Genomic DNA, 23360 nt, shown 5'->3' with positions numbered 1-23360 from the left:
CCCTGACACCCAGACCAAGGGTCCTCAGCCTACAGAACTGCCATATTCTAATTCTCTGAGACGTGACTATTAGACACAAAAGAACATTGTTCCAGCTTAGATGACTAATTCTACCCTAAATTCTTTCAAGCCATTTCAGAAGAGATTTTAAAAGCCATCACTCCTTTAGTAGCTGTGCAAAGCCAGTTTAATAAAAGTGCAGGCTCTTTCTATATAAATGCAAAGAACCTCTTCCATAAATGACATGTCTCAAACACAGTCAACTGGTGTTTCCTTTGGCAATTTCAGAATGGGGCATAAGGAAGAGTCTTGTTCTCCTGTGACACAAGAGACTCAAAATTCTAGGCATTATAAGTTTCTCTGTGTCAGAGTATAACTGGGATGGGAATTCCATTTACCCGGGGCCCAATGAGAGGCCGGTGTGCAGGTGTGCTTTCCTGAGTCAGCAGTGCCCTAGAGGGTGAGGGGTTTGCACATGTTTATCCACAACACTGAGCACAGCTCCTGAGGGACTGAGGGGAAGAGGCGGGACACGCAGAGAGCTGGGCTTCCTTTTCTGCTAGTTTACTCCAGCGGGGAGGAAGGAAGAGTTTCAATCAAGATATTTTCCTTTACTGGCAAAATTGTGGCAAATTCTCTACTTTGGCAACTATGACATCCATGCCCCACCTTCTCTGAGACACACGTGTAGAATTTCTCACTTCCCTCCTTTGACTGACCAAAGGACTATTTGTAGATGAAAACAGGATGTGTTTGGTTATAGAACAGAGGTTTCCTAGAATCAGTGGGCCTCCTCCCAACGAGGACCCTCATTTGTTACCATCACTCCGTATAGTATTGCACAGGTGCAAACCAAGTAGCATCAGGGTAGATTCAACTGAGTATGCGCATCTCTTCCCTTCACAATCTCTGACGACTCACCCAGATATACTGATAGTGCAAAATGGCAGGTTTTCTCCTGGGAAAGAGGCTGGAACCCTCTCACACTTCCATTCATTTGAGCTTAAATATAGGTGAGGCTGGGGCTTCAATGGTATTAGTCATGCCATTCGAAAGAGAAATATCTAAATGCCCAGTTTCAATCTGCCTGTGTAGCTGAGACCTAACTTGGACACACATTTTATTCTTATTGAGCTGAGTTCTCTCAGTTCTCTCTCTCTCTGTACTGCTCCCCATAACATGTTAGGCAGAGCTTCATTAAAGCCATCAGAACACCAGGGCACCAGTTTTTAGCAAGTTACTCACTCACTGGGTGATGGAAATGAGTTTTTCTCAATTTTGTAATTGACCGATGAATGGACTGGTGGCAATTGATTTATCTCGTAATACTTTTCTGCTACTAAATAGAACTGGCTCTTTTGGCTTTTCCTTCTAGCCTTTCTCAGACTAAGACTTGTACATTTATAGAGAGTGTTCTGATTTTCTACTCAAAGTTATTATTCGATCTAGAGTCAAGGGAACCAATACAAATTCCTGATTTTGGGAAAACAGACCTTTGGACAGTAATTCAGGTATATAGCTATATGCTAACTCTTGCTAGTCAAAGCCTGGTCCATGGACTGGCAGCATTACCATCACCTGGGAACTTGTTAGAAATGCAGAATATCAGGCCCCACACCAGACCTACTTAATCACATTGGGCATTTTAACAAGGTCCCCAGGGGATCTGTATACATATTAAATGTTGAGAATCACTGGCCAACAAAATTAATAATCAGAAGATCAAGCCATTTCTTCCTTGACCCTCATCTACAGAATTATTTGAGGAAGTAAAGGTCCTCTATGATCATAATGATAAAAACAAATGTATCTTAAAATTCCCCTTGAGGTCATATAGCTTGGGTGGTGTACACAGAGAAGCAGTCTTTTCCCAGTCTAATTTTAAAAGTACTCACTTCATTGCCTTGAGCCACGTCAAAGCACCTTTTTAAGATTTTCATTTTAGTGTACGCTGGCAGGGCCATCAGAATATCAGGTGGCTCCTCAGGGCAGGTCCCCTGGAAGGCCACCTGGCTTTCTGCTCAGCATAGTACAGAAAGAGCTGCATCTGTGTTCCTTCCTTGAGAAACTCACCATCCCACCAGTGGGAACCCTCCTCCCTACAGGAAACTAGCAAGAGAAGTTAGTTTAACCATCTAGAAACATTCCTAATCTCTTTTAAAACCAAGCCTCTTATTCGTTACGCCAACCAGACACTCCGAAGTAAGCAAGGAAAGATGTGAATTGTGATATTGGCGCCATAAATCGATATGTACCCAGAAACAGTTATGTTCTGAATTAATGGCTTTAACCTGTTCATTGTAAAAAGTGCCTTGGACTTCAATCTAAAGAGGTCAGTATAAATATCTATGTGTGTGTGTGACATATGTAGGCAAATATTTACATATTTATACGTACATAGGTGCACACACATATACCCGCACATTCATATATAATATATACATACATATATAAATGCTTCATTATATATCATATTGCTATTCGCAGCTCCATTTCTTTTGTCTGGTCCTATGTTTATTTGTTTAGTGAGACCTTTACATAGAGAGGTTCTATTCAGGACATCGATGTATTTTTTTGTTTGTTTTTTACTTTTTATTAAAAAGGTAAAGGATATTAAAAAAAAAAAAAAGTCAAGTGCCTGAAGGTTTTGAATGGAATTGTGGTCAACTTTCTCAGGTCACCAAAAAGGAAACCGAATTTGCCTTTGGGAACAATTTTTCTGTTTCAGTGACTTTGTTTTCCCTTTGCAGGAGTGCATAAGTAAGAGTGGTTGCAGTGATTCTATAATTTCATTATAATCCATTTTAAACATTTTAACAAAAGCAAACCTTTTGTTCAGTCTAGTGCCCAGTTCTCTTCACACATCAGCATCAGAAGGGCCTGGTCTTTGTGAGCTAGGCATGGTTTTGTTGGCATTGGACAGACTAAATTGCACGGGATGGGGCTTAAATCAGCTCTAAATATTGCTTCCTTTTTAGCAGCACACACAGAAGGACAAGTAGGAAGTTCTCTCCCTGAACCAGGTGAGAACCTGTCCTAGAAGGCTGGCAGAGGGACCCCAGTGAACTTTCTAGAGCTCCTGTGCCCTGCCTTTCTACAATAATACAGTCACCTGTATCAATCAGCCTGTCTACCTTAGCCAGAGGTCTTCTCTTTCTATGGTGTGACAGCTTGTAAGGGACTCACTTCTCTGGTTAGAAGCTCCCCAGAGCCCCAGGGGGAAGTCTTCAGGTTTCCATGGCTCTGCTCATGAGCTCAAGGAGGAATTTTACTTCTTCAAACCAACTTAAATCTTCTCTCCAGTTCCCTGCCCAAGTGGCAACGCCCTCATGACAGCCAGGGCCAGGCCAGAGCGGCAACACCCAGTCATGGTGTCAATCAGAAGAGACATTGCAAAACATCAGAGGGCACCAGAAAGACAACAGGTCTCTCCAGCTGTCCTCACAGCTGCAGCCACATTTGTGGAATCGTCATTAAGAAGGCTTGGCAAATCAAGTTCCCCAAATGGAAACCCCCCTACCCTTACTTTCCTCCCCATGAATTTTTCTGTAGCTCTAGACAAAAAAAAAAAAGAAAAACAAAAATGCAACTTAGGTGCTTTCAAAACACCTAAAAAACACCCCTCTTTGGGACTTTTTCTAAGTTAAAATATTTAAAAAATATATATCTAGCTATATTTCTGCTGTTCTTCCCAAAATTCCTTATGAATGAATACATACACCAACGCAATGATTACGAAATAACAATACTTCGTACTTATAGACAACCTTTCATCCAAGGACCTCAAATGTCAAATGTCAATAAGTTAGTTGTCACTCTGTGAGGTAGATGACAAACATTATTCCCATTATTCAAATGGGAAAATTGAGCTAGAGAAAACCAAGCAGTAAATGACATCTAAGTCAGGAGTTAAACTGAAAATACAACCAAAGATTTTTCAGCACATTTTGGGGGGTGGGGAGAATGGAAACTTGGTGGCTCAAATTCTATTGCTGGCCACCTTTGGATGAGTAAGACCAAGAATGTATGTCGACCATATGCCCAGGCCCAGGCTTGGAATGTAAATGGTGGGCTGGATTGTGGGTTTGGAGGTCTGGGTGGGAGACTGCATCTCTTTCTTTGTGCAAAGTTTGAGAGTTGTGCCGTTGCGGGTAAGCTGAGTCTATGGCCTTTGCCACTTCCTCTTAAACTGAAGCTGGAGAGAAGGGGCATTTTTTAAATGTTCTGGCGAATGCTGATACAGTATGACGGCATTCAATAAAAACAAGAAGGGAACTGACACAAACACAAAACCAAAAATGCAAGCGGCTGATTTCCTTTAATTTTATCTTCTTCCTTCCCTATGTCTACAGTTGTGAAAACAGGAATTTTTAAAGGAGGAAATCTTAATTTAGATTGGAAACAGAGACCCCTGGAAAAAGTTGCCTCTTTAATCAAGGGTTATCCTGGCCTTGATGGCTATGTCTGACTCAGGAGATTGGCCCTGCCAACAAGTAGGCACATGAACGGCTTTAGTGCCTAACCCAGTTTTGGTTTTGGGTTTTGTCTTATTTTTTTGCCTAACCCAGTTTTAACAACCTAGAGAGAAATGGAGAACCGTGCCCAAGGTGAGCAGCTGTTATCAATGAGGATGTATAGACACACTGTTGTGTGATAAAGCCGCTTTCAGCTATGTTCAAATAAAGGATCAGGCAGTAACACAGTACAGTCATTCCATTTATCTGAGCAAAGGTTCTCAATCTTGGCTTCACGCTGGAAGCACCTCAGAAGCTTTTGAAAACATCCAAGCCAGTGCCCCCAAGCCCCGAGATTCAAAAGGCAGAGTCTGGGGTGGTGCCTGCACATTTCCCTGAAGCCCCCCCAAGGGGTTCTAAGGGGCTCTCAGAGTTGAGGGCCGATCCAGAGCTTGCTGAAGTGAGACCCGCAGGTGCCCAGCCTGGCCAGTGCCCCCTGGGATCTCTACCCTCCCGAGTTGGCAAGGAGCCATTGGGGAGGGGGCAGGGGAGAGAAGATTTGTATAAAGACGGGGATTTGCTTGCAACTCCGTTCCTTTCATCCTGCCCTCGTTTCTTTTCAGTTCTGGACCCATGAACCTGTGTTCATTTGCATTTGGCTCTACACGTGTTGGCAAACAATGCCGCCAGGTTATTGTTCACTCAGTATTTCTCTGCCGGGCTGCCGCAGCCTTCTGCTTTTGCCTGACATACAGTCTGTCTGGGGCTTAATGTCTTTCTTTGGCCTTAGCTCTGGGCGAGGATTAGCGGACGGGCCATCCCAACATTTTTCATTAGGCAAAAAAGGTTACGATTAAAAATAACATGCTGTCCTTGCTAGTAGGTGTCTCATGAAACCTAACGAAAACAGGGTAATCTGCCATGTGACACTCATGGATCCTTTCCTAACTATATTTAAACATTAAGTCAAATGGCTCCTATCCTAAAGAAGACTTGACCCGTTATTACATTATGCATACCCACGAAAGCTGGGGGAAAGGGACATTAGAACCGGAAAGTGGGCCCTGTTCTCAGAACTGGACAATTCTGCTAAATTCAGGGCCCTCTGAGTAAGACTGCCCCCTGCAGGTCAGACAGAAATACAGCAACCCAGGGAATCGGAAACCCCTCAGGCATCCGGGAAACTCATTTGTCAGTCACGTCCCTTACCTTACTCAGAGGCAATGGGGGGCAAGAGAAGTGATTGGCCCAAAATCAAACAGAGAATTTCTGCCTAATTGGGCAGAAACGGGACTGGAACGTTGCCACCCCCTGTTGAGAATGCCTTCTGTGCGGGTGTGGAAAGCTGAGGCCTGCCCAGAGTCTCGCCACGTTCTTCCTAGATTCATCGTCATCAATTTTGCAAATGTTAGATAAAAATAAAAGGCCCTGCTTCCCCCACACACATGTTCACACACACACATACACAGACACACACCGCATTATCAATCTCTCACTGAAAACAAAGATATGCATATTGAGACTGGCCAAACTAATTCATCACATATTTTATATTCCAGAGGCATTGATCATTTTCACTGTTATCTGCCTTTAGTTAAAGAATTTGGAGCTAATACTTGCAAATCTACAAGAATCCCCACTGGTTAGGAAACATTAGATTATTAAAATGATGCAATTTTATATCCAGCATTACAGTGGATTATGCTAATGGTGGTCAAGGTTATTAATCTTTATTTCAGTCACTACTGCAAATAGTACATGAACACTAGCCAAAATGAGCTTTATCTTTTATTTTTGTGGCATGAATTTGAAATTTACACTTCATTTTTTTCCGGGAACAAGTCACACTTAATAGCATCTCTTTAAAATGCAATTTTGTCCCCTAGAAAACCAAAGGTGGAAAACACAAATGCAATATGTTACTGCTGCCTATGGGCGATTTCCTCTTTACTTAGGTAAAGCTTCTTTCCAAATCTGTTCTACCTCCTACTTTCCAACACTGGGGTATCACTTAAAAGCCATCAAGTATTTCTCAAGAAAGAATACATATAGCAGTGGGGCACCCACACCCCAGTCACTCATCAAGGGATATGTCAGGTCTTCTGTAAGCTCCTGTACACCATGATTCAATTGCCCTTTCTTCTAACACCCTCCTCACCTCCCACCTCTTGGAATGAGAAGGTAGGTACATAGCTCTGCCTGAACATCAGAATTTAGGAATCCTAACAGATTTATACTTAAGGTTTCCTAGAGAATTTTTCTAAGGATGAAAATGCAATGTTTACTTGACTCAGAAATTTGAGAACCTAAGATCCGGTTTGGTTTTGGTTCAAACGAGAAAATAATCATCTAGTATTGTCTGAACATCATCAAGAGGAGCTGACATCCATTATTCATTACCTCCACGACATCCATTCCCCCAATTCTGCAGCCCATAGTACATGGATTTTAATTTGATGAATTTACCCTTCCCCCATCTCCACTGTGCACTTGGGTAGGAGTAATCCTACTTCCAGACCCATGGTGGACCAAGGCAGGCTAAGGCAATTAGAGGGACTCATCACCCTCATGAAGGGATGGGCACATGGCCCAAATTAAGCCAACATGAGCAAATGAATCTCAGAGCCAAGGCTTAAGCAGGAGCTACCAGGAAAAAAACAGGCTTCCCCAGGAAGGTATGGTACAGATTTTGTCAGGAACTGATGTGCCCTTTTGTTTCATGAGGGAGAGAGTGGGGTTGACAGGGGGCCAACACATGGAACATGAGGTTGAAGCCAAGACCACAGAAGGCAGAGAGGAGAGGAAGAGAGAAGTGGGGGTCTTGGTAAGTTCCTTGGAGCCACTGACTCTTCTAATTACCTGAGCCAGTAACTTTGCTTTATGATGAAGTCATTTGCAGGTGGATTTTCAGCCACATTCAACATACAGGGTCCTGGTGGAGAAGAACCAACCTTCTACACACATGTATGATTCCCCAGAGGAGTAACCAGAATGAGAAAGGGAAATGCTTATACAGTAATTCTGACATTTAAAACGTTTAAAACACAAAAACTAAATAGGATAACAAGAAAATTGGAAATGTCAAAAGTGACTCTAGAGTGTACCTTGACCAGCAGAGTAGAAGGGTGATGGAAGAAGGAAAGAGCCATAGAATGAGATTCTGTTCCATGAATCAAGAGACTAAAACGGACAATCATTCATCAGTCAGGTGGTGGAGAGGAGTGCAGTAAAAGTGATCTAGGTATTTTTTGGAAGGAAGGTAAATATTGGTAACTTCAGAGTTAGATAATTAAAATTATCATCAATTATATCATTGAAATGGAGTCTATAACTTCCAAATTAGTAGAGACTGAAAAACTGAGGAAAAAAATCAATTCAAAAGGAGGAAAAACACAGAAAAGATGGAACAAATTGAAAGGACAAAATAAAATGGAATAAATATACCCAACTAGTTCCATAATCACATTGAAAATAATGGACTAAATGCTCTAGGCAAAAGAAGAGGATTGTCAGACCAAATGTTTTCAGTTATCCAAATAAATGCTATTTATAAGGGACGCATCTAAAACATAAAGAAAAACTGAACGTACAAATTTTAAAAGGTACACCAAGTATATTCTAACAAAAAGAAAGTTGTGTAGCTATTCAGATATCATGGGGAAATATACTTTAATGTAAAAAGCACTGAATTCACCAAGAAAATATAACAATTCTGAACTTATGTATTTGATCATTTGGCCTCAAAATACATAAAACAAACATTTATGGAACTACAGAAAAACACAGACAAGCCCACACATTTAACAATTTAAATGTGTTACATTTTCCTGTGTTAGGAAAATGTAACACATCTCTCTGAGTAAGTAGTAGATCAAGCAGACAAAAAAAATCTGAAAGGACATTGAAAATTTGAATGACTAATTATAAAATCACACCTTTTCCTAGTACATGGAACATTAATGAAAATCAACCACTTAATGGGCCATGAACACATTTGAAAAGACTTGTACCATCAAACAACATTCTTTGAGTACAATGTGATATATACTAAAAATCAGTAAAACAAAAACTTATAACCAAAATATGTCTTTTGGAAATTAAGAAACATACTTATGAATAATTGATGAATCAAAAAATAAATCATAATGGAAATTTTCAAATATGTAACTTTAATGAACTTTAACAGAACTTTAATGAAAATACATTTCAAAATTAGTTGAATGCAATTTTAAGAAAAGCAGAATGAACGAATAGAGACAAGAGCAGAAATTAAATAGAAAATAAACATACACCAGATAAGATTTTTAAAAAGACAAAAGTTGATCCTGTGAAAACAATTAAAACTGATAAACCTCTAGCAGGATTGAACAAAAAGAGACAGAGAAGGAAGGGAGGGAGAGGGAGAGAGAGAAAACACAAAGCAATCTTAGGAATGATGCTACAATCACCAAAAAGATAATAGGAACGGTGTTTGGAAATAAAAGGAAAAAAATAGATTTCTAGAAAAAGACTACTTACCAAAACTGACTCAAGAAAATAATTTAAAAATAGAATAGTCATAAAATCATTATAAATAAATAAGTAAATGCTTCAAATTTTTCCCACAAAGAAAATGCCTGGCCTGGATGATTTTACCAGCAAATTCTACCAAATATTCAAGGAGCAAGATAATTCCAATCGTACACATTTTTTTCCAAAGCATAAGGAAAAAAAAAGGGCTGTTCTCCAATTCATTTTATGAAGCTAGCATAGCATTGATATCAGAACCTGATAAGGACAGTACAAGAAAGGAAATCTACAGACCAGTTTTATTTATGACTTTAGATGCAAACATCCTAAACATACTATTATCAAACTAAATCTAGAAATAAATGAGGAAAAATACATCATAATTAAATTAGGTTTGTCCCAAAAATATTTGTTTAACATTAAAAAAATAATGAAATTTGCCACATTACTAGATCAAAGGAGAAAAATCATTTAATAATAATTGATTTTTAAAGAAATTAAGTAAAATCAACATTGGTTAATTTAAAAAAAGCAACACTGAGCAAATTAGGCATAGAAGGTATAGTGTAATCACCCTATGATTCATGCCTTTGTATACTCTTCACCTCTTGAGTGTGGGTGGGACTTGTGACTACGTCTAGCCAATAGAATACGGCAAAGGTAATGAGATGTCCTTCCTGTAATTAGGTTTTGTTACAGAAGACACTGTCTTAGTGGACTGAGAGAGTCTCCTGCTGACTTTGAAAAAGCAAATAGAAATGCTGTGAACTGCCCAGGGAAAGGGTCTGTGGCAAGGAACTGTGGGTGGGAGGCCTCTAGCAGCTGAGGGCAGACAATAGCCAGTAATATGCCAGAACTCTCAGTCATATGAGGAAATGAATTCTGTCAACAATCGGAATGAGCTTAGAAAAAGAGATCCTTCCCTAGATGAACCTCCAGATGAGACTGCAGACTGATTGCACCCTGTGAGAATCTGAGCAAATGACCCAGCTAAGCTGTGGCCACACCCCTGACCCATGGAAACTGAGATGATGAATGCGTGTTGTTCTGAGCCATTAAATTTGTAGTAGTTTGTTATGCAGCAATAGAAAATTAATACAAAGGGAACTTCCTTAACCCAATAAATGATATCTACAAAATCGTATCTTCCTAAAGCACACACCATATTTAATGATGAAATCAAGATGCCTGTTACTACCACCTCTGCAGTGGAGTTCCTAGCTGTGCAATATCAGTAGAAAATAAGAGGGAAAGGATCAGAAAGGAAGAAGATTTTGTCATTACTTGCAGCTGATATGATTGTCTGCTTGCCTACCCCAAAGCATCTGAAGATAAAGTATTAGAATTAATCAGAGAGCATGGTTGCTGGATACAAATTCAATAAATAAAAATTAATTTACATGTCTATACCCTATCAATAAGAAGCTACGGAATGAAATTTTACAAAAGCAAACATTTATAATAGCATCCAAAAATATTAAAAATCTAGAAATAGGGACTTCCCGGGTGGCACAGTGGTTAAGAATCCTCCTGCCAATGCAGGAGACATGGGTTCGAGCCCTGGTCCGGGAAGATCCCACATGCCGTGGAGCAACTAAGCCCCTGCGCCACAACTACTGAGCCTGCGCTCTAGAGCCCATGAGCCGCAACTATTGAGCCCACACGCCACAACTACTGAAGCCCGCGCACCTAGAGCCCATGCTCTGCAACAAGAGAAACCACCGCAATGAGAAGCCCCCATACCGCAACAAAGAACAGCCCTCACTCGCCACAACTAGAGAAAGCCCACGTGCAGCAACGAAGACCCAATGCAGCCAAAAAAAAAAAAAAATCTAGCAATAAACTAACACTATATTTTAGAGCTTTACAGAGAAAATTATGAAATGTTATTAAAGAACAATAAAGAAAACAAATAAATGGGAAAATATTCATGTTCAGGATTGTAAACATGTTTATTCTCCCCCAAATTAATCTATAAATTTAATGCCGTACCAGCCAAAATCCAAACAGGTTTTTTTTGTGTGAAATATGACAATCTGATTGTTAAATTGATACAAAAACAAAGAGGTCTTGACATTTCTGAAGGAGAGCAAGGTAGGAGGACTTACCATAGATCAAGAAGGTTTGTCATAAAGGTAATATTAAGGTAATGTGGTTTTTGTGTAGGGAAGGGAAGACAAATTGAACAATGAAACACAACAGAGAGCTGACAAACAGACATACATTTATGGAAACTTGATCTGTTATAGAGCTGGCCTTGCAAATCAATTGGAAAAAATAGACTATTCAATGAACAGCACTGAAACAATGAGTACCTAAATTTACACACAAAAATTAATGCTGGTTGAATTAAAAACATAAAGAAAAAATGTGATGCTTCCAGAAGACAATAGAAAACATTCCTTAAACAAGACTCCAAAAGCTCAAACCAAGAGAGAATGACTGACAAATTTGAGTATATTGACTTTCTATTCCAAAAATGAGAAGGGAGTTACAACTTGTATGACTTACAAAGTCAAGCAAACCAATAGGGAAAAAAAAACAGGCAAAAAAAAGGAAAATGGAGACTTCCCTGGTGGTCCAGTGGGTAAGATGCACTGGACCCCCAATGCAGGGGGCCCGGGTTCAATCCCTGGTCAGGGAACTAGATACCGCATGCATGCCGCAACTAAGAGTCTGCATGCCGCAACTAAGAAGTCCGCGTGCTGCAACTAAGACCAGCACAGCCAAAATAAATAAATATTTTTTTTAAAAAGAAAGGAACATGAAATTCACAAAAAAGGAACTGCAAATGTCCATAAACATATTAAAAAGGTGGTCAGCTTCTAGTGATCAAGGAAATGCAAACAAAATCACAAGTTACTATTTCACATCCATTCGAGTGATAGAAAAAATGTTAAAAATCAGGTACTACCAAGTGTTGTAAGTATGTGGAGCAACTGGAACTGTCTCCCATCGCTAGTGGGAGTATAAACTGGTATAACCACTTTGGAAATCAGTTTGTCATTATTTAGATTGGTTGAGTATGTGCATATCCAATGACCTAGTATTATTTGTAAAACAAACAAGCAAACAAAATACCACTAGAATCAACCCAAAACAAGAATAGAATGAGTAGAAAAATTATAGATAATCACACAATGGAATGTCGGGCCGCAGTAAAAATGAAATCAATGAACTACAACCGGGTACACCAGCAGGAATGACTCCGGTCACATGATACTAAGGGAAGAAACAGCCCAGAAAGAATACACATTGTTTGTGCCTGTGATATGATGTTCAAAACCAGGCAGAACTAAATAATATCCTGCTTAAAGATACAGACATTGGTGTGTCACGGGGAAAAAAAGGAGATGAGATTGGAGAAGGGTGTCAGGGAATTCTAAGCTTCTGAACATTTCCTAGCTTTCAATCTGGGTAGATAAGATACAGATGTTCATTTTATTATTCTTCTGTAACCTGTACAAAAATGTATACATACATTCTTTTGTATACCTGCTATGCCTCATAGTTTTTTAAAGTTGATAAAGCAGCACCCAGCACATGCCAAGTTTTTCCTCTGGTCTAGTACAGCTGGTCGGCATATAGGCAGCAGTATCATCTAAGATAAGTAGAAGGAACGACCCAACATCCAGGAAAGCAGGACAAAGCTGAAGGTACACCCCTGGAAGCCTCTGATGCTGTTTTAGACTTTAGGAGACAAAAGAGATGCCCATAAATGACATCCATACTTCTTCAGTTAGGAGCAGAGCTTTTATCTCCAGAGAACTTTGACCGTGAGCACATGGCAGACCCTCCTGAACACTGAGGAGAAGGGAAGAAAGAGAAAGCTGTCCTTACAGGTTTCCATAAAGAAAAAGGAGCCCTGCCAAGGATGTCTTATTTAATCAAGAACAACTGAAGTGGGACTTGCCTGGTGGTCCAGTGGCTAAGACTCCACGCTCCCAATGCAGGGGTCCCAGGTTCAATCCCTGGTCAGGGAACTAGATCCCGCATGCTGCAACTAAAGATCCCGCACGCGGCAACAAAGATCTCGCATGCCCCAAATGCCAGAACTAAGACCTGGCGCAGCCAAATGAATAAATAAGAACAACTTAAGTACCCCACACCTAGATTTAGAGTCAGCTAGACCAGGGTTCTTATTGCTGACTTTGGTGCTTACTAGCTGGTGACATTCTGTGAGAAAGAAGAGCTCCAAGCGTCAGTTTCCCCATCCGTAAAATGGGAATACTAATAGTACTCCCACTGGCGGGTTGCTATGAAGATTAAATGCAGTAACACATGTGAGCTCACCTCCCACACGCACAGGGCCAGCCCAGTCTCCAGCTGCTTGTGTGGAGTCACTTATTTCCAAGCTTTGTGTTTTACCCAGAGGGAGCTGACTTAACCATTGCTTCCTTTCATCTAATGATGTTGCTTTCTAGTCTCTGCCATGCCTAGATTCAACCGACTCTATCAGCATAAAATAAAGAGGGCTGGAAATCCCAACACGGTGTCCCAGGGGATGCAAATCAAGAATGCAGCTCAAACGACTCTTATTACACCCGAGGGTCTAAAGCACATCATGCACTGTGATTAAAAAGAGGCTTTACTGCCTCAAAAGTACAATCTTGCCCGTCCTCCCAATCATCAAGAAATCATAGGGACTGACAAATATCTCCTCCCAATCTCATTTTACAGAGGTCTGCATTCAGAGGGAGACATGCATCATTCAGGAAACCCAAGGGGCCAGGGAGGCAGCAGCTGCTGGTTCCCTCGGAGGAGGATGCCGGGGAAACTCTTCCTACTGCATCTCATTCCCCTCATCCCCGTAGGGCCGCTAAACACCAGCGTCCCCAGGCCGGTGGGGGCTGGGCTCCTCCCCACAGCTATGAGCCCTTCTGCCTTCCCTTGGCCACCTTCCCCCAGGTAAGGCACAGAGATTGGTTTCCCCTAATCGACCCTCCATATCCTCTGCTGTGAAAATACTCTCTCTTCCTCCGTTTTCTTCCAAAATGAGTCAGTGGAATAATAGCCACTTCACAGCGCATTCAATTTTCAACAGTCCACTCTCTCCTCTCACCAAAAGCGCTAAGATGCTTCTGGCTAAATTAATTATAAATTGTGATCTTCCTCTTCCTGCTTATGTTTATTTTCCTTCAATATGTCAAAATTCTTGGAATCAAAAAGACGAGCTTCGAAATAAAGACCACGTAGAGAGCGAATTACATTCTGCCCTGCATAGAAATTCTTCAGGTGCTCTCCCTGTCTGTGGGATCAAGTCTACATTCCTTCGCACGATGTCTAATCCTATCCCACTGTGGCCCCAATCCACCTTCCAGCCTCCTTCCCTCTTTCTACCTCCCATCCTGCTTTCCTCATCCGTCCCTCCCTCTTCCGTTACCCTGTCTCACACTCACGCACGCACGGCTGGGTCTCATAAACCTGGGTTTCACATACCTGTGTTCCCTAAGGGTTTACACATGCTCTTCCTCCTTCCTGGAGAGCCCTAACCTCCATTTTGCCGAGAAAACTCTACCCCATCCTTCAAGACCCACTTCTCTAGGGGCCTCTCCATTTCCCTCACTCCGAGGATAACAGCTCTCACTTGTCTAAACACCTACTGGTTCTCAACCTGCACATCAAGATCACCTGGAGAGCTCTCTAAAAATACAAATTCCTGGACCTTGTCCCAGACCTTCTAAGTCAGAATCTCCCCAGTGGGAACAAAGCACTCCAAAGCCTCACAGGTGATTCTAATGCACAGCCACAGCTGAGAAGCTGTGCTGCGCAGCAGCTGTGATCATGGGCTCTGGAACCAAATACTCTGGATTTGAAGCCCGGTTCTGCTGCTAACTGGCTGCCTGCCCTTGGGCAAGTCACTCAGTTTCTCTGTGCCTGCATAAAATAGGCATGATGATGATAATAGTGTCTACCTCCCAGAGCTGCTGTGTTAAGTGAGCTAATATAGGAAAAGCGCCTGGCACAGGGTCAGCGTTTAATAAGTGTTAACTATGTATCGTGTGTCTCTGGCACGCACTTCAAGTAATCTTCACAGTAGCCCTGAAAGATAGTTACGATTAATCATAACTTACAATGAGGGATCTGCAGCTCACAGACATAAAGCAAACTGGGATTCACACCCAGATCTGCCTGCCCTCAGAGCCTATGTTGGTTCCAGTAAACCACATGGCACTTTGCTTGCAGTAGGCAAGTCACATTGAAATGGCCTTACCATTTGGATGGACCACTTGACATTGGATGTCAAGTTCCTTGTAGGTTGGATACATGTCTTGAGCACCTTTGTATCCCCAATACCTAGCACAATAAAGGACCTCAGTAAATATTGGCTGAAATGTGAATTCATAAAGAAAAGAAGGAAAGGAGGGAGGGAGAGAATCAGTCATGGAACAGTGGTCCGCGTCCCCGAGCAGCTCCCGAGGCTAGAATTGTGCCATGCCCCACCCTTAGGAGAATGTCTTCACAAACGTTATCTCCTTCACAAGAACTCCCGTGGCAAGGATAGCATTCTCCCTATTTTACAGGTAAGAAAATGGAGGCAAAGAGTAGTAATGGTTCATGAATCGCTTGATTTCTTTTCTTTTCTGTTATAGATTCTATTCTCTGTGTATGTTAATGTAGTAAGTCATTTTCAGATCATCTATGAAAACAGACAGTATATAAATCGATTAAGAAAGGTTTGTTATTGATGTCGTTTTTACTCCAATTTACCTCCTTGAGAGAAGGGGTAGAAGTCTAAATTCCTATTTGCTGATGTTCTCTAATTAACAGAAATGGAAACAATTGTGATGCGTTTGCCACGGGGTCTATCTTTGGGAAGGCTTGAAGAATGTATGTTCGTTTGGGTTTTTTTTAAAACATACGTGTCAAATGGAGGAGGCACAGGGGTGAGTTGTGGGTACTTCACTCACCCAGGGGGTCCCGGAGGAGTAATTGGTCAAGGGAGCAGCAGCAGAAACTGAATTTAACAAAGAGGGATCCTTCTCTGGTGGGTGGAAGTCATGTGACTTCAGCTCCTGCTGGCCAGGAGAGCAGTAGTGGCCTCCACCTGGATCTGGAAACAGAGCCCGGGGTACCTGCCCTAACCGGCAGGGCCAGAGTGCGGTGATGTACAACAGGGACGTGTGTTGGAACTCAGTTGGTAGCAAAGAACGAAGGACCAGGAGTCAAGATCACACCCCACCATCAGCGCCCGTGAAAGCCGTCCCAACCTCCAGACCACCAAGTAATATTTTCAAGTATTATCTTTGCTTTGCCTGGGATAAGCTTTCTGGTTTACGGTCTTTCTTTTGTTGCATTCTGTTCCTCAAAAGCCTGAATTTCCCCCCGGTGAGTTCACATTCCCTGGGAAGCACAGTGTGTCACGATAAGGGGCCCAGACCTGTGACCCTCCTGGTGGGCTGCAGCAGCAAGGGCAGGCTGGGAGGGCAGGTGACGGTCCTCTGGACACACAGGCTGTCTCCATCCTCCCTGTTCCCAGGGCCCTATCAGGTGACCTCGCTGCTGCCCCAGGCAGAGGCATTTCTCTTTTCCAAGTGCTTGGTTATAACCCCTTTGGGGGAAGGTGGTAGAAGGAAACATTCAGGAACCCTCAGGTCTGGAGCAGGCTCTGGAAGTTCAGATCACACAGGTTATAGTAACCAAGTTTCTCCTTAGAGATAGTGACTCCAGGCAGCAGGTGAGAGTCACCTGGGACTAGAAGGGGACAGCATGGTGAGATCCTACCTGTTAAGGGCCCCAGCTTGCCCGCCTCTGGCCCTCCATGAACTATTCATAAGGCCTCTTTGGCAGCATTTTAAAGTCCAGGTTGAGCAAGACTGTTCAGTATGGACCAGACAGGTGAGACCTGATTGTTAAGGAGTTAACAGGAGCCAAGCAAGAGCCTGGCCAAAGGAAGAAGACGGTTTCATTCAGCCAGACTGGAAGCCTCAGCTTGAGCTGAGGTCGTCTCTCTCTTTCCATCCTCCTCCTCTGTGTCCCACCCCTTCTTCACAAACATTTAGAATGAAACCCATCCCTGCCTCTGAGAGATCAGGTTTATCTTTTTTTAATAACATTGAGGAGAGAGAGTTGGAGGCAAGTCGTGCCTGAGTAATAAATATAGAACAGGTTCTCAATACATCATAGGCTGACACATCAGGGACTCAACAATGACTGGAACCTATAGCCAAGTCATTAATTTGCTGATTCACTTCTGGAGAAAGCCCACCAGCTTTGAATTCCTCATTAATTTCCATAAACAAACTGTGTCCTCTGTCTCCGTGGGCAAGCTAATGTGGTTGATAATTACTTTTGCCTTACTATTCTAGTTTCAGAGTTGGAGTTTGGTGATTAAAATACCTATAACATCAATATTTCGTTTCCAAAGACATTTGAATTTTAAATGAATAGTGCAAAGCTTCGGGTACCTTCATACACAAGTGCACCTGTTTATTCCAGTTTGGCAGTTTTCTTCATTACTTCTGTACCAGAGGAATTGCAAAGATTAACTGTTATTGCTAAACTTAAAAATTAAAAGCATTACACTGGTAATGGGCATTGTTTCGTATTTTGGGGAGCCATATGATTCAGAGAAACCCCCAAAGTACAGATTCATTCTCTTTTTCTTACAGATGGTTCAGTGGACAGAGCAAGGGTTTGGAGTCAGAATGACCAGGATTCATATTCCAGCCCTCCCCTTACTAGGATGTGTCAGTAGGCAAGTTATCTCAACTTCTGGACCTCAGTTTTCTCATCTGCACAATGGGGAGAGTATGTGAAAAGGCTGCTGAGGATTAAATGTGATTGTTTAAAGCAGTGATTTCCTGGACCAGCAGCATCAGCATCACCTGGGAATCTGTTAAAATGCAAATTCTCAGGGCTCCATCCCAAACCTGCCGAACTAGAAACTCTGGGGGTGAGGTCCAGCGATCTGTGTTTTAACCAGTCCTCCAGGCGATTCTGATGTCCACTCATGAATGAGAGCCCCTGGTTTAAAGCACAAAGCATACAGCAAGCACTCAAGTGTTCCCGTTTCCTTCTTTCTCTTTAAATAGCAACTGTTCTTTGCATCTAATGACTTGCACGTGGAATGAGCTAGTGATTTCAGCCTACCTGCTCAGTTTTAGTTAACACAAACTCTAGATCTAAATAGTCCTTTGGGGATGGATGCCCACAGTCCAAAAACATCACATAATTCACCTCAAAGAGGTCATCTTCCAGGAAGCACACTGGAGAGGGGGTGGGCAGTTAACATTATACATTATTTTGTGGAGGGTTTCTTCATAGGAGGGGACCTGAAGTACTCTTTTCATTTCAGGAAGAAACCAGGTACTTTCAAATTCCCATACAGCCAGGCCACTGGTGGGGCTGGAGCCTTGACTAAATGCTGCCATCCTGTGGGCAGAAGCGAGACACAGTGCATGACCACCTGGCCATCCCACCAGCACTGGCCAGGCATCTATAACACACCGGTCCCCAGACTGGGTCCAGACAGGTACAAAGGTGTAGACATTGAAGCCCCTGCCCTGAGGACCTTGCAACAGACTAGTGAATAAGATGAGCATGGGGCTTCCCTGGTGGCGCAGTGGTTGAGAGTCCGCCTGCCGATGCAGGGGACACGGGTTCGTGCCCCGGTCCGGGAGGATCCCACATGCCGCGGAGCGGCTGGGCCCGTGAGCCATGGTCGCTGAGCCTGCGCGTCCGGAGCCTGAGCTCCGCAACGGCAGAGGGCACAACAGTGAGAGGCCCGCGTACCGCAAAAAAAAAAAAAAATGAGCCTGTAGGCAGATAAGTAAGTAGTCGGTGCAGGAGCCCAGAGGAGGGAGGTGCTCACGCATAAGTGCCTGAAAAGACTATTTAAATACACAATCTGTTCCCTAAGGGCAGCAGAGAATTTTCAGAACTATTAATAAATTTTCACAGAACAGGAAATATACGTATTTTTTAATGAGAAACTAAAAATTAAGTGTGATTTTTAAAAATGCTATTCAAAGGCTCAGGTTCTAATTATAGTCTCCTAATGGAGAAAACATGGAACGGTTTCATTTCTCCTGATGTAACAGACGCTCAGCGAGAGCTCCCATTGATAAATTGGCACTCTCATTTGTATCTGTTCACGCTGCATGATTTAAAACTCTAGGAGGATATTTCATTTTAACACAAAATACCATCTTTTGAGCAAATGCAGTTAACTTAAATTCTATATATACCTAATTCAATCTTTCAGATAAGTAAAAAAATACCATCTACCAAAACAAGAAATTGCTTAAAAGAATGGTGGAGGATGTCAAAAAGATTTGGAAGACAGCTTGAAAGCACTCCCAATGGACAAATCTAGAAAAATTAGGGCATCAAAATAAGTAATGAAGTAACAAATTACACCCTATTGGATAAAGTAGGAAACATGACCCTGTATTGATATAAATAAATTAAATGAATAAATAGAAATTTTTATGAAGAATAGGGTCTTTACATAGTTGTACAATACCACCCCACAGAATGTAAGTTGGTATACAGTACAGGAAATAATATGGAGGTTCATCAGAAATTTAAAAATAGAACTACCATATGATCCAGTAATCCCACTTCTGGGTATATATCCAAAGGAAACATAACCAGTATCTTAAAGAGATATCTGTACTCCCATGTTCATTGTAGCATTATTCACAGTAGCCAAGATATGGAAACCACCGAAGTATCTGTTGACAGATGAGTAGATTTTTTTAAATGTGATTTACACAGGCACAGACACACACACACACACACACACACACACACACACACACACTGGAATATTATTCAGCCTTTTTAAAAAAAAAAAAAGAAAAGGAAATCTTGTCATCTCTGACAACATGGGTGAACCTGAAGGGCATTATGCTAAGTAAAATAAGCCAGACACAGAAGGACAAATACAGCATGATATCACTTATATGTAGAATCTAAAACAGCAGAACTTATAGAAGCCGAGAATAAATTGGTGGTTGCAAGGGACTGAGGGGTAGGGGAAATGAGATATTGGTCAAAGGGTACAAAGTTTCAGTTATGCACGATACATAAGTTCTGGAGATCTAAAGTACAGCATAGTGACTATAGTTAATAATACTGTAGTATTTACAGTTCTTGAAATTTGCTGAAAGAGTAGATTTTTTTAAGCCTGCAAATGTATAATTTATTTTGTTTTGTTTTTCTTCTAGTTTTACTGAGATATAATTGACATACATCACTGTACAAGTTTAAGGTGTACAGAGTGATGATTTGACTTACATGCAACATGAAATGATGATCACAGTAAGTTTAGTGAACATCCATCATCTCATATAGGCATAAAATTAAAGAAATAGAAAATTTTTTTTCCTTTGTGATGAGAACTCTTAGGATTTACTCTCTTAACAATTTTGATATATAACATAAATCAGTGTGAATTATATTAATCATGTCGTACATTACATCCCTAGGACTTATTTATTTATAACTGGAGGTTTGTACCTTTTGACTGCCTTCATCCAATTCCCTGTCACCCCACTCCCTGCCTCTGGTAACCACAAATCTGATCTCTTTTTCTTTGAGTTTGTTTCTTTGTCTTGTTTTTGAAGTAGAACTGACCTACAGCACTATGTTAGTTCTTGTTACACAAAGTAGTGATTCGATATTTCCATACATTTCAAAATGACCTCCACCATAAGTCTAGTTATAATACATCACCATACAAAGATATTACATAGTTATTGACTATGTTCCCCACTCTGTATATTTCATACCTGTGACTCATTTATTTTGCACCTGGAAGTTTGTACATTTTAATTTCCCTTACCTATTCCTTTCCTATTCCTGCCCTTCCCCTAGGGCAACCATCTATTCGTTTTCTGTATCTGTGACTCTGTTTCTGTTTTTTTAATGTTTGTTCATTTGTTTTGTTTTTTTAGGTTGCACATATAAGTAAAATTGTACAGTATTTGTCCTTTTCTGTCTGACTTATTTCCCTTGGCATAATACCCTCTAGGTCCATTCATATTGTCTCAAATGGCAAGATTTCATTCTTTTTTATGGCCGAGTAATATTCCATTGTATCTATACACCATATCTTCTTTATCCATTCATCTGTTGTTGGGCATTTAAGTTGCTTCCATATCTTGGCTATTAAAAATAATGCTGCAACAAACATAGGGGTGCAGAAAATTTTTCTAATTAGTGCTTTCATTTTCTTCAGATAAATACCCAGGAGTGGAATTGCTGGATCATATGATAGTTCTCTTTTTAATTTTTTGAGGAATCGCCTTACTGTTTATCATAGTGGCTGCCCAATTTTTTTACTGAGATATAGTTGATTTACAATATTATGTAAGTTTTATGTGTACACATAGTGATTCACAATTTTTAAAGGTTATATTCCATTTATAGTATTAGAAAATATTGGCTGTATTCTCTGTGCTGTACAATGTATCCTTGTAGCTTATTTATTTTATACACAGTAGTTTGTACCTCTTAATCCCCTCCCCCTGCATTGCCCCTCCCCCTTCCCTCTCCACTAGTAACCGCTAATTTGTTCTCTATATCTGTGAGTCTGTTTCTATTTTTGTTATATTCACTAGTTTGTTTTATTTTTTAGGTTCCACACATAAGTGATATCGTACAATATTCGTCTTTCTCTGACTTATTTCACTAAGCATAATACACTCCAAGTCCATCCATGTTGTAGCCAACAGCAAAATTTTATTCTTTTTTATGATAAGTAGTATTCCATTGTATATATGTACCACATCTTCTTTATCCAGTCATCTGTCGATGGACATTTAGGTTGCTTCCATGTCTTGGCTATTGTACATAGTGCTGCTATGAGCATTGGGGTGCATGTATCTTTTCGAATTAGTGTTTTCACTTTCTTCAGATGTATACCCAGGAGTGGAATTGCTGGATCATATGGTAGTTCTAAGTGGCTGCCCAATTTACGTCCCCACCAGCAGTGCACAAGGGTTCCCTTTCTCCACACCCTCACCAACACTTGTTGTTTGTTGTCTTTTTGATAAAGCCATTCTGGTGGGCATGAAGGGATATCTCATTATGGCTTTGATGCAGTTTTAAACGGGATTGTTTTTTACTTTCTTTTTCTGATATTTCATTGTTAGTGTAAAGAAATACAACAGATTTCTGTATATTAATCCAGTATCCTGCTACCTTGCTGAATTCATTTGAACCATCCTTGTGACCCTGGAATGAATCCAACTTGATCATGGTGTATGATCCTTTTTATGTGTTGTTGGATTCGGTTTACTAATATTTTGTTGAGGATTTTTCATCTATATTCATCAAGGATATTGGCCTATAATTTTAGTTTTTGGTAGTGTCTTTGTCTTTTGGTATCAGGGTGATGGTGGCTTCATAGAATGACTTTGGGAGTGTTCCCTCCTCTTCAGTCTTTTGGAAGAGTTTGAGAAGGACCAGTATAAGTTCTTTTTTTTTTTTTTTAACAACAAAACCCATCTAATTTAGTTCCTTTTGAAATACAGTTATTCAAAGTGATAGCATGAATCAAGATATTAGTCTTTACAGAATAAAATAAAATATAGTTTGAAAAACTATGTGGCTATTTCTTTAATTAATTAATTTTTATTGTAGTATAGTTGCTTTACAATGCTGTGTTAGTTTCTACTGTGCAGCAAAGTGAATCAGCTCTATGTATACTCATATCCCCTCTTTTTTGGATTTCCTTCCCATTCAGGTCACCACAGAGCACTGAGTAGAGTTCCCTGAGCTATACAGTAGGTTCTCATTAGTTATCTATTTTACACAAAGTATCAATAGTGTATATATGTCAATCCCAATCTCCCAATTCGTCCTACCCCCCTTCCCCCCTTGGTGTCCATACTTTTGTTCTCTACATCTGTCTCTATTTCTGCTTTGCAAATAAGATCATCTACACCATTTTTCTAGATTCCACATATATGCGTTAATATACAATATTTGTTTTTCCTTTCGGACTTACTTCACTCTGAATGACAGTCTCTAGGTCCATCCATAAGTTCTTCTTTGTACTGATATGCTTGGTAGAATTCCCCAGTGAAACCATCTGGTCCTGTGGTCCCATTTGTTTATTTTTGCTTTTGTTTCCCTTGCCTGAGGAGACATATGCAATAACTATTACTAAGCCTGATGTCAAAGAGCTTACTGCCTCTGTTTTCTTCTAGAAGTTTTATGTTTCAGATCTTATGTTTAAATCTTTAATCTATTTCAAATTTATTTTTGTGCATAGTGTGAGAGAGTAATCCAGTTTGATTCTTTTGCATGTAGCTGTCCAGTTTTCCCAGCACCATTTATTGAAGAGGCTGTCTTTTCCCCCATTGTATTTTCTTGCCTCCTTTGTTATAATAGATTAATTGCCCTTCTAAGTGTAGATTCATTTCTGAGCTCTGTATTCTGTTC

The sequence above is a fragment of the Pseudorca crassidens genome, chromosome 2, assembly GCF_039906515.1.
Source record: "Pseudorca crassidens isolate mPseCra1 chromosome 2, mPseCra1.hap1, whole genome shotgun sequence".
NCBI classification, from domain to species: domain Eukaryota; kingdom Metazoa; phylum Chordata; class Mammalia; order Artiodactyla; family Delphinidae; genus Pseudorca; species Pseudorca crassidens.
Note: the sequence above shows the minus strand (reverse complement) of the source record.